Source organism: Schistocerca serialis, chromosome 8 (assembly GCF_023864345.2).
Source record: "Schistocerca serialis cubense isolate TAMUIC-IGC-003099 chromosome 8, iqSchSeri2.2, whole genome shotgun sequence".
Taxonomy (NCBI): Eukaryota; Metazoa; Arthropoda; class Insecta; order Orthoptera; family Acrididae; genus Schistocerca; species Schistocerca serialis.
Genome location: NC_064645.1, coordinates 244,858,783 through 244,871,645, shown reverse-complemented (window position 1 = coordinate 244,871,645; position 12,863 = coordinate 244,858,783). Strand labels below are relative to the sequence as shown.

Here is a 12,863-nt window from a genome sequence, read left to right as displayed (position 1 = left end):
AAAGATAATATTAATAAGTAAATATCACTTCACTAAATAAATTTTGGCTTTGCACTGACCATTCCATAACCTAATATATAAAATACAGTAAGAAATACAAAGGCTTTCATACATGTGATTTTACATAATAGTTTACACAAGTATTATTCAATCAGTGGCACCCAGCAATGTTGAGCAGGTGCAGACAGCAACAAGTGACACCATTTCAGTAGAAGCAGTTCCATCAATTGCACCCAGCAATGGTCAACAGGTGCAGACAGCAACAAGTGACATTTCAGTAGAAGCAGTCCATCAGTGGCACCCAGCAATGTTGAGCAGGTGCAGACAGCAACAAGTGACACCATTTCAGTAGAAGCAGTCCATCAGTGGCACCCAGCAATGTTGAACAGGTGCAGACAGCAACGAGTCACATTATTTCAGTAGAATCAGTTCCATCAGTGGCACCCAGTAATGTTGAACAGGTGCAGACACCAACAAGTGACATTATCTCAGTAGAAGCAGTGCATCAGTGGCACCCAGTAATGTTGAGCAGGTGCAGACACCAACAAGTGACATTATGTCAGTAGAAGCAGTTCTATCAGTGGCACCCAGCAATGTTGAGCAGGTGCAGACAGCAACAAGTGACATCTTCTCAGTAGAAGCAATTCCATCAGTGGCACCAAGTAATGTTGAACAGGTGCAGACACCAACAAGTGACATTATTTCAGTAGAAGCAGTTCCATCAGTGGCACCCAGCAATGTTGAACAGGTGCAGACACCAACAAGTGACATCATTTCAGTAGAAGCAGTCCATCAGTGGCACCCAGTAATGTTGAGCAGGTGCAGACACCAACAAGTGACATTATGTCAGTAGAAGCAGTTCTATCAGTGGCACCCAGCAATGTTCAGCAGGTGCAGACAGCAACAAGTGACATCTTCTCAGTAGAAGCAATTCCATCAGTGGCACCAAGTAATGTTGAACAGGTGCAGACACCAACAAGTGACATTATTTCAGTAGAAGCAGTTCCATCAGTGGCACCCAGCAATGTTGAACAGGTGCAGACACCAACAAGTGACATCATTTCAGTAGAAGCAGTCCATCAGTGGCACCCAGCAATGTTGAACAGGTGCAGACACCAACAAGTGACATTATTTCAGTAGAAGCAGTTCCATCAGTGGCACCCAGCAATGTTGAGCAGGTGCAGACAGCAACAAGTGACATCTTCTCAGTAGAAGCAATTCCATCAGTGGCACCAAGTAATGTTGAACAGGTGCAGACACCAACAAGTGACATTATTTCAGTAGAAGCAGTTCCATCAGTGGCACCCAGCAATGTTGAACAGGTGCAGACACCAACAAGTGACATCATTTCAGTAGAAGCAGTCCATCAGTGGCACCCAGTAATGTTGAGCAGGTGCAGACACCAACAAGTGACATTATGTCAGTAGAAGCAGTTCTATCAGTGGCACCCAGCAATGTTGAGCAGGTGCAGACAGCAACAAGTGACATCTTCTCAGTAGAAGCAATTCCATCAGTGGCACCAAGTAATGTTGAACAGGTGCAGACACCAACAAGTGACATTATTTCAGTAGAAGCAGTTCCATCAGTGGCACCCAGCAATGTTGAACAGGTGCAGACACCAACAAGTGACATCATTTCAGTAGAAGCAGTCCATCAGTGGCACCCAGCAATGTTGAACAGGTGCAGACACCAACAAGTGACATTATTTCAGTAGAAGCAGTTCCATCAGTGGCACCCAGCAATGTTGAGCAGGTGCAGACAGCAACAAGTGACATCTTCTCAGTAGAAGCAATTCCATCAGTGGCACCAAGTAATGTTGAACAGGTGCAGACACCAACAAGTGACATTATTTCAGTAGAAGCAGTTCCATCAGTGGCACCCAGCAATGTTGAACAGGTGCAGACACCAACAAGTGACATCATTTCAGTAGAAGCAGTCCATCAGTGGCACCCAGTAATGTTGAGCAGGTGCAGACACCAACAAGTGACATTATGTCAGTAGAAGCAGTTCTATCAGTGGCACCCAGCAATGTTGAGCAGGTGCAGACAGCAACAAGTGACATCTTCTCAGTAGAAGCAATTCCATCAGTGGCACCAAGTAATGTTGAACAGGTGCAGACACCAACAAGTGACATTATTTCAGTAGAAGCAGTTCCATCAGTGGCACCCAGCAATGTTGAACAGGTGCAGACACCAACAAGTGACATCATTTCAGTAGAAGCAGTCCATCAGTGGCACCCAGCAATGTTGAACAGGTGCAGACACCAACAAGTGACATTATTTCAGTAGAAGCAGTTCCATCAGTGGCACCCAGCAATGTTGAGCAGGTGCAGACAGCAACAAGTGACATCTTCTCAGTAGAAGCAATTCCATCAGTGGCACCAAGTAATGTTGAACAGGTGCAGACACCAACAAGTGACATTATTTCAGTAGAAGCAGTTCCATCAGTGGCACCCAGCAATGTTGAACAGGTGCAGACACCAACAAGTGACATCATTTCAGTAGAAGCAGTCCATCAGTGGCACCCAGTAATGTTGAGCAGGTGCAGACACCAACAAGTGACATTATGTCAGTAGAAGCAGTTCTATCAGTGGCACCCAGCAATGTTGAGCAGGTGCAGACAGCAACAAGTGACATCTTCTCAGTAGAAGCAATTCCATCAGTGGCACCAAGTAATGTTGAACAGGTGCAGACACCAACAAGTGACATTATTTCAGTAGAAGCAGTTCCATCAGTGGCACCCAGCAATGTTGAACAGGTGCAGACACCAACAAGTGACATCATTTCAGTAGAAGCAGTCCATCAGTGGCACCCAGCAATGTTGAACAGGTGCAGACACCAACAAGTGACATTATTTCAGTAGAAGCAGTTCCATCAGTGGCACCCAGCAATGTTGAGCAGGTGCAGACAGCAACAAGTGACATCTTCTCAGTAGAAGCAATTCCATCAGTGGCACCAAGTAATGTTGAACAGGTGCAGACACCAACAAGTGACATTATTTCAGTAGAAGCAGTTCCATCAGTGGCACCCAGCAATGTTGAACAGGTGCAGACACCAACAAGTGACATCATTTCAGTAGAAGCAGTCCATCAGTGGCACCCAGCAATGTGGAACAGGTGCAAGTAACAGTCCATAATATTCACTATCACTAATTAGACAGTTCATCAGAGTTCATCAGCAGAAATTAAACATTTCTAAGTGGCACCCACCAATGTTGAATAGGTGCAAGCACGAACAACAGTTTGAAGGCACACACAATTGCTTTTACAAAATTATTATCATTGCTCTTACACTAAACATACAAATTATAATAAACACACAAATGATATCAGATAATTGTCATATTAACTATTACAAATATTAGTAAACATATAATATTTATGGGTGTCAGTGCAAGCCACAACAAACAAGTAAAAAAATATTTAGGAGATAGGTCGGTACCAATTATTTGGGATTAGGAAAGGAAAATACACAAAACACACTCGCTCACCTTTCATCCACATTTAAGTACTACCGTGTAACTGAATAGTGTTAACTGTGTAAATGCAATTCTGTTAAAATTTGATGTTCAACATGTGTATCAAGTAGTAGTGGCAGCAATGTATAACAGTCAATAATAGTTAGTCATCGTTGTAGTCATCATGTCAAGACCAATGTTTGCCAAGCCAAATCAAAATGTACGGTTGCTGAACAACTGTCAGTGTGCCAAGATATGCAATTACTTTCTCTCTCCAAAAAAAAAAGTATATACTGCTTAGTGATTTAACATAGTGTGTGTGTAGACAATCTTCCTTCCACTTGAGTGTTCTAGTCTGCCATCTTCATCCTCCTTGTTCCATATAGACCAACAAAAAAAATATGCTCCTCACTTACTTTACCTCTTATCCACCAAAACTCCAATAATCATCAGCATCACATAACCTCAATACTTTAATAATACCTCTTACGTCGATACATATAAACCTTATCACCAATACCATTTACCTTACCTCTTGTCCACCAAAACTCCAATAATCATCAACTTCACACAATCTCAATACCTCAATAACACCTCTTCAATACGTCGACACATATAAACCTTATCGCCAATATCATTTCACTTCAATTACAACTCTTTCCTCTAGTCAGTCTCCTCGAACAAGTACAGATAAAATCCTAGTGCAAACTTCAATTCATCATCCCATACAATCCGATGACACAATGTCCACACACAACCTCTGTGCAATCCATCTGACCCAAATCGTCTACTCATTATGAATCATAAAATACATTTTGGTTACCTCGTCCATCATTAAATAAAAGAAATGCTACATGACCTCTAGCAACCTTTAGTTTGAATAACTTTCAGTAAGTAAGTACGAGTACGGAGTGTGAATGATAGTAATAATTCACAGTGTGTACACCACTTTAAGAATCATGGCAAAACAGAAGCAAACATGTGGAGTATTTCTTGTGTCAAGTGTCACTTGCTGTTTCAATTGCTCACGAAGAATGCAGTGTAATAACTGACAATGGTCTAAACCTAGTGTTGGTATGTCATGTCGTTAGCTTCCTTCCTATTAGAATAAATTTATGCAGCTTCCATAAAACCTCCGGCTCATGTGACTTCTATGAGGTTTCTCGTACTAATGTCGTTTGCCGAATTATAGCAGTTCATTTTCTTATCTTAAAAATATAAGGCACTGAGCGTAAGCAAAACATGCAATAGCGAGTAAATATACCAGTGGAGAACAGAATGTCAACAATTGGATGTAGCACAATCCCTACAACGAGGCTCCGCCAAGCAAACAATCTATAATTAATACCATAGTGTAACCTAAACTCTATGTTCGTACACAGTATGTGAGCATTTCTATATACCAAATTAAGGAGTGGTTATGACAACAAAACAAAAATGTGTAAATATGCAATCCATACGCAAAGCAGCAAATATATAGCTTACATAATAAACGGGTCATTAGCATCATATCAGCATAAGCAAATAAATGTTCAAATGTAATCTTGATAAGCAATCATGAAGGCGCAAGCAGATACATCTCAAAGTATAACTTACATACATAACCACAGTCAGCACAATTAATCAGGTGACAATTATAATTTAAATAAATAAGCACAGCAGGCACATAATAGAAAAATATGACATCAGTGAAAAAGCAGTGCAGCCTAGCGATGCATAATATACACAAGTAACAACCCTGTTCATTAATCAATCATTGTCAAAATCAGGTAACACAAAGTATGAATCACGTAATCGCGAGCAGCAAATTACGTCTAAAGTACGTACCAAGTGGAAATATGTTACCTGAAAAATAAACTCAATTAATAGTTACCTTTTTAGTTTATTAGTTTCTTCTTCGAAATTACATTCTTCCTGAAAATTTTCTCGATAGCAAGTCCTCTTAACGTCGGACACACACAGAATTTACCTGAAGGTTTTAAATATTTTATACAACTGTATCCTGAAAAATACTGAACGTTAATAACATAATTTATCAAGTCACTATAGCTTTATACTGAATTTATTCGGAGAAATTAGACTGTTTATTTGTTTACGCTCGATCAGCTGTAGGCGCGTGACGTAGGAAGTAATTGTTAGCGGTCAACGACTGCCCTGCGCGCCGCGCAGACTTGACTTTGAGTATGTGCCGCCGCCGGAACACGGCGCGGTATCCTTGTACTCTCCGTGTGTTTACGTATAACTGTTGGTTTCTCGAAAGTATGTCATTCCACAAAAATTTTAACGTTAGATGTATGATGTATACCCTTAGAGTGCTGAGATTTAAGAGTTTCTACTTCAACAGTGTTATCATGAATAATTTTGCGAATTCTATATGGACCGTTATAAAGCAGAAAAAATTTGCAACACAAACCTTTTCCTTTGTGAGACAAACGATGAGATTTAATTAACACCTTTTGACCAACTGACAAGATTTTTAAACGACCAGGACGTTTAGCTGATTTCTCTCTTCTAGCACCTGCAGATGCAATATTTTGTAGAGCCAGATTCACAACTTCAGAATGCTGCAGTTTCTGTGTAGATGGAAAAGAAACGATTTCAGAAATGTGATTTGTCGGTGCTTTATTTTTCAATATCAATATAGGCGGTAAAGAAGTTGAATCATTAGGGAGTTCATTCAGAATGTTTTGAAAAGTATGAAGATACTGATCCCACGTTCTGTGATTCTGATGACAATAAAGACGACACAATTTATTGATTTCCTTCATCCATCTCTCTGAAGCATTAGATTGAGGTTGAAAAAGTGAAATGAAAATTGGTTTAATCTTACGACGCCATAGAGTACGAAGCCAAATTTTAGAGCGAAACTGTGATCCATTATCTGATATAACCTTATCAACATGACCCACTTCTTTAAGAAAATGTTTGATGAAAGCGTTAGATACTGAACGAGCTGTTGCTTTGCATAAAGGTGTAAAACACACATATTTTGATGTCAATTCCACTGCTACCAAAATGTACGCAAAACCATTAGTAGAACAAACCACTGGACCGAACAAATCGACTGCAGCCATTTCCTTTAATTTCGCTGGAATGATAGGAAAAAACGGTGCTCTGTGAGAAATAGTTGGCGGCTTAGCCTTTTGACATAATTTGCATTTGGCAAGAACAGATCGAATACGTTTTTCCATATTACTGAAGTAGCAATTTTCTCCTAATTTATGAAAGCATTTTCTGGGACCAAAGTGTGCATAACTGAAATGTGTATACCAAAGCAATTTATTAACCCACTCATCAGGAATGCAAAACCAAAAAGAGTTGTCAACCGATTTTCGTTTAAAAAGAAGTTTCCAGATAGTTCGCAAAAACGAGGTGTGGCCAAATCGTCCAATTTAACAAAGCGTCTAAGAAAATTACAGACACCAAGGAAACTACGAACATCACGTTTTGTGGTAGGAACAGCATATTTACGAATAGCGTCTAGTTTCTCTGGATCAGGAAGAATAACTTCTGCAGAAATAAAGTGACCAAGAAATTTCACCTGAGAACGACCAAATTCAGATTTTTCCAAGTTCACTGTAATGCCAACTCTTGCAAAAATACGTAATAATGAATCCAAAATTTTGTTGTGCTCGCTCCAAGAACGTTTAGCAATAAGAATATCGTCAACATATGAAGTAATATTGTCACGAAGATAAACAGGTAAAATTTCTTTTAAACTACGAATGAATGCTGCTGAAGATACAATGAGTCCAAACGGTAATTTCCGAAATCACTTTTGGGTAAAATAGTCATATCCGGTTATTCTTTACCGTCTCTCTAGATAGATTGATAGTCGAAGAGTAGTTTTGATAGATACAAAGAATAGTAAAAGAGTAGGCAGTGGTGCAGAAAACTAAAAGGGAAATAGCACCACTACAGCTCGGGGCCCTGTGCACGCTACGGCGCATATTCACTTAGCGTAGTGAATCCCCTGAGGACTTTAATAGCCGCACATAATTTCCAGTTTGTGACTTAGTGGCCAATTTGGTGGAAGTGCGTACATAAATTGATCTAACCATGAACATGGATGTATGTCATTCTTAGAATTGCGAAAGATCTTAAATTTCCGAACAGTTAAGAAGTGTTTATAGTCAAAGTTTTCTCCTCGTGGCGACAAAAACCTACCACGTATGTCCCCGTCCGAATGTCGATTATTGTCAAGTTCGCGCGCCTGGCGCTCTCTTGTTGCATCCCGTAAATGAAATAAATTATTGTCTTCAAAGCCCTCTGCTATCTGTGATTCTAAATTTCTTCTGCTGTCTTTTCCTACGATTTCGCCTTCAATTTGTTTGTTTTCGTAACGCCTCAAATTCCCTTTTAACGCGTTCATTAAATTTTCCCTGATTTTCAACATGTTTATTAATGCTCTGGTACTCTTCAGTTTCCGCAAATGGCAATGGAGCTGTATCATCTGAATCTCTGTCCCCATTTAAACTAAGACTTGTCAGTTTATCTGAGATCTCCACAACTCTTTCCGATGAGTCACCTATTTTTTCTTTCTATTTATTTACGTCTTCCGTAAGTGTCGCGACTCGGGTTTCGGTATGGTCACATTTAGTAGTTAACTGTTCATACTGCTGCGTTAGGTTCTCTATCCTGTTCCTTTTGTCTAATCTCTACTGCAAATAATCTATTATTGTGAGAATTCAAAATCGGTTGTACTTCTTCTCTAATTTCTTTCTTTAATTCATCTTTCATGTTTTTGAAACATGTCCCTATTCGTGAATATAACCGTGTTTCCATTGTTCCCATATCAGTTTCTAACCGTGTTGCCAAAGTTCCCATCTCTGTTTTTAATTCAGATCATAACTGTGATCCCAGTGAGTCTAACCGTGTTTCCATTGTTCCCATCTCAGTTCTAATTGTTCCTATTTGTGAGTCTAACCGTGTTTCCATTGTTCCCATCTCAGTTTTAATTGTTCCTATCTCAGTTTTAATTGTTCCTATCTCAGTTTTTAATTCAGATCCCAAATTTAATATTGCACTCATCAACTGTTCCACATTGACTGGTTCGAAATTCTTTTGGCCCCTAACATTTCCCGCAAAACCAGTTCCTTCGTCATAGCTGTAAAGCTATCTGTGTTCAATACTATTCCAGAATCTTCTGTCATTAATCTCGTATTCAGAAAATGTTGTGATTGTGAAAAATTTTGAATTGGTTCCGGACTATTTTCCCGACTTATTAAATTGTTTTCAAATTCATTATTCATCATCCTGTTCTCCTGTGTTGGCGAGTTCGCCATGTTAATAATTTCATCATTCTCACTATTCATCATTTTTGCCTTTTTCATCGATCGCGTAATCATTTACAAAACATACAAAACTCGTCACTATACGAAAATTACACACAATGACACTTTATCACCAACAATATCATTCACACGAAATGCTTCCCTCAAACACGTTTAACGAACAATTGAAATCTTCATATTTGCACAAAATTGTTAAACCCGTATACAAGACAACAAAAATTAAATTCTGCAAAAAATACCATTAGAAGAATGACAATTACCAAATCTACACATGAAATATAGACTACAATTACTAAACTACGAATTACTACAACAATACTACTGTCTGCTATTTATACAATCAGAAGAATTCCAAGGGACGATCCGAAGCAGCGGCCGCCACGTGCATGGGGGCTTAATTATTATTATGAATGCAAATATTTTTAATTTTAGTAGCTGACTGTCCGGTTACGCAGTCTCGTAACCGGTTGGCCCTGACTAGTGTTAGTACGCAATCTGACTGCATAGAACAACAACAAAGAATGAAAGAAAATTTCCGTTAACACAATTAATTAGTTAAGTCCCCAGCAACTATAAAACGTACGAAACCAAAGCACAAGTGTAACTGTTCTGTGTGTGGAAGTGTGATTCAACGTACACATCTGGCACGGTTCTTCTTCAATAAGACAAGAAATTTTAAATACTATTTATACTGAAGTGATTAAAAAAAATAAAAATACTATAATTGCGCAAGAAAACCAGAATTACACTCTAATGCAAGAACACAAGCCAGATGCTTTGTTGACTGAACCTGTAATGACGCATTATTTAGGACACTGAAATAATAAAAAAAAAGGGAATTTTTTTACCTTCATATATATTGACGAAAAGCACTCTGATCATTGCAATATCTCCATTCGAACAACATCTGCTGTCTAGCCCATCAAACAACTGCATAAAACATGGAACAAGCACTCCCTACTACAACACCTCAACACCGACTGACTACTGCTACATCTCAACAAGCACTGCCCACCACGATTCTCGACAAGAACTGCCTACTACGACTTCTCGACAAAAACTGCCAGTGGAGGCGGCTGAATAATACTCTTTGGCGCAATCTCTGAAGTGATTTAAAAAAAAATACTGTAATTGCGCAAGAAAACCAGAATTACACTCTAATGCAAGAACACAAGCCAGATGCTTTGTTGACTGAACCTGTAATGACGCATTATTTAAGACATTGAAATAATAAAAAAAAGAGAATTTTTTTACCTTCATATATATTGACGAAAAGCACTCTGATCATTACAATATCTCCATTCGAACAACATCTGCTGTCTAGCCCATCAAACAACTGCATAAAACATGGAACAAGCACTCCCTACTACAACACCTCAACACCGACTGACTACTACTACATCTCAACAAGTACTGCCCACCACGACTTCTCGACAAGAACTGCCTACTACGACTTCTCGACAAGAACTGCCAGTGGAGGCGGCTGAATAATACTCTTTGGCGCAATCTCTGGCGGTGTGGCTCAGTGTAGCCACCTTTCAATGGACTGTGGGAAAATCGGAACAGAAGAGAATCGAAGCATTTGAGATGTGGTGCTATAGACGAATGTTGAAAATTAGGTGGACTGATAAGGTAAGGAATGAAGAGGTTCTACGCAGAATCGGAGAGGAAAGGAATATGTGGAAAACACTGATAAGGAGAAGGGACAGGATGATAGGACATCTGCTAAGACATGAGGGAATGACTTCCATGGTACTAGAGGGAGCTGTAGAGGGCAAAAACTGTAGAGGAAGACAGAGATTGGAATACGTCAAGCAAATAATTGAGGACGTAGGTTGCAATTGCTACTCTGAGATGAAGAGGTTAGCACAGGAAAGGAATTCGTGGCGGGCCGCATCAAACTAGTCAGTAGACTGATGACCAAAAAAAAAAAAAACGTTCTCCTTCGTATTCGAAAATATTTTTGTGACTCCGACCTATAAAGAGCGAAACGAACATCATAATAAAATAATGAAAATCAAAGCTCAAACGGAAAGATATAGGTGTTTATTTTGTCCGCGTGTTATTCGATAGTGAAATAAGAGGGAACTGTTGTGAAGGTGGTTCGATTAACTCTTTGCCAGGCACTTAAGTGTGATTTGCAAAGTAGCCACGAAGATGTAGATGTAGCCGAATCACTTGGCTTTGTCTGAGTTCCTCCCTCTGTGAGGAGACTGCTTACAAAACACACGTGTGATCCATCTTAGAATACTGTTGCGTTGTGTGAGGCCGTACCAATAGCCGCAGAGAAGGGCAGTACGAATGGTAGTAGGTTGGTTTGATCCATTGGAAAGCGTGACGCCGCGCGGGATTAGCCGAGCGTCTCATGCGCTGCAGTCATGGACTGTGCGGCTGGTCCCGGCGGAGGTTCGAGTCCTCCCTTGGGCATCGGTGTGTGTGTTTGTCCTTAGGATAATTTAGGTGAAGTAGTGTGTAAGCTTATGGACTGATGAGCTTAGCAGTTAAGTCCCATAAGATTCCACACACATTTGAACATTCGAAAGCGTGACTGAGTTATCACGAAACCTCAGCTGGCAGATGCTTGTAGACCCTTCGAAATCCTCCTTACAAAATTCGATGAATCAGCTTTAAGCGAGTAATCTAGGGATGTACTGCAAATCCCTACATATTGTTTCCGTAGGGACTGGAAAGACAGTATTAGACTCATTGCAAGCACACTGCAGTGCAGAGTCGGATACACTGTATTGACGATCAACAGCCGCATTAAATTGAGAATGAAGTCACAAATCGCAGCCATGGTTCCACATCAGCTGTAGAATACTTCAGAGCAAATGAACATTTGTGCCGGACCGTGAGTAGTTTCCCACTTGTCGCCAGCGATCGTCTTAACAACTTCGGCTATCTGAGCATGCTTCCAGGAGCCGCCCAAACCTCCATTTGTCCTGTTCTGTATTCTCCCTGGTGGTCGCACTACAGTACCGTGATTCCCGGACAGGGTTCGAATCCCAGTCCAGCAGAAATTTTCGTTTGTTCTCAAATATTCTACGGCTGATATGGAACCATTATCGCAGTTTTCGAGTTTATTCTTAATTGCACACTGAAGAAGGTACTGGAGTCACACTACCGCAGTCCACAAGCGAATGCAACAGTAAGGAGCCTCTGCCCTGCACTTCAGTGATTTACAGAATATAGATGTAGATATCTGGGAGTAAATCTCTACTCCAGAAACTGATGTGGTCTTGAGTCCGAAGAAGACTGGTTCGATACAGCTCTCCATATTAAACTACCCTACGCAAATCTCTTCATCTCTACAAAACTACTGGAGACTACAATCACTTGAATCTGCAAAGTCTTCATATCACTGTACAGTTTTAACCAACCTCCATCCCCAGTCTCTCCCACCACACACTCCCTCAGTTACCAAATGAACGATCCCTTGATGCCTCAGGATGTGTCCAATCAACTTATTTCTTCTTTTAGTCAAGATGCAACATAAATTTCTTTTCTCCCCTATTACATCCAGTACCTTTTCGGTAGGTACCCGATCTACCATCTTCTCTTCAGCAAACACTTCTTCTTTTGGTCAAGATATGATATAAATTTCTTTCTCTCGTATCACATCAAGCACCTCTTCGTTAGGTACCCGATCTACTATCTTCTCTTCAGCAAAATGTTTATTGTCTACGTTGGTTGGTTAATTTGGGGCATGGGACCAAACAGCGAGGTCATAGGTCCCATCGGATAAGGGAAGGATAGGGAAGGAAGTCGGCCTTGCCCTTTCAAAGAAACCGTCCCGGCATTTGCCTGAAGTGATTTAGGGAAATCACGGAATACCTAAACCAGGATAGCCGGACGGGGGTTTGAACCGTCGTCCTTCCTAAAGTGAGTCCATTGTGCTAACCACTGCACCACCTCGCTCGATACTGTCTACTTTCATCTTCACGTAAGGCTACAATCTAGACGTACTTTCAGAAGAGATTTTGTAACACTTAAATATGTATTACGTGCTAACAGCTAACATATTTATCTGTTTCGATAAGCTTTTCTTGCTAGTTCATGTTTTCGTCGTCTTATTCTTCCATCGTCAGTTATTTAGCTGCACAAACACTCGTA

The 12,863-nt window shown here is 40.2% G+C and overlaps 1 long non-coding RNA gene across 3 annotated transcripts; it reads left to right on the top strand.

Annotated features, from left to right (window-relative positions):
- Positions 1–941: 941 nt before the first annotated feature.
- Positions 942–2,931, top strand: LOC126416754 (uncharacterized). 3 transcript variants are annotated; one of them, XR_007575519.1, is made up of 3 exons: positions 942–1,106; positions 2,184–2,254; positions 2,758–2,931. It is a non-coding gene; the product is annotated as an uncharacterized LOC126416754 (long non-coding RNA). The 3 variants fall into 3 exon arrangements; XR_007575517.1 differs by lacking the exon at positions 2,758–2,931 and adding an exon at positions 1,610–1,680 and having other exon boundaries at positions 2,184–2,357; XR_007575518.1 differs by lacking the exon at positions 942–1,106 and adding an exon at positions 1,516–1,680.
- The last annotated feature ends 9,932 nt before the right edge of the window (positions 2,932–12,863 follow it).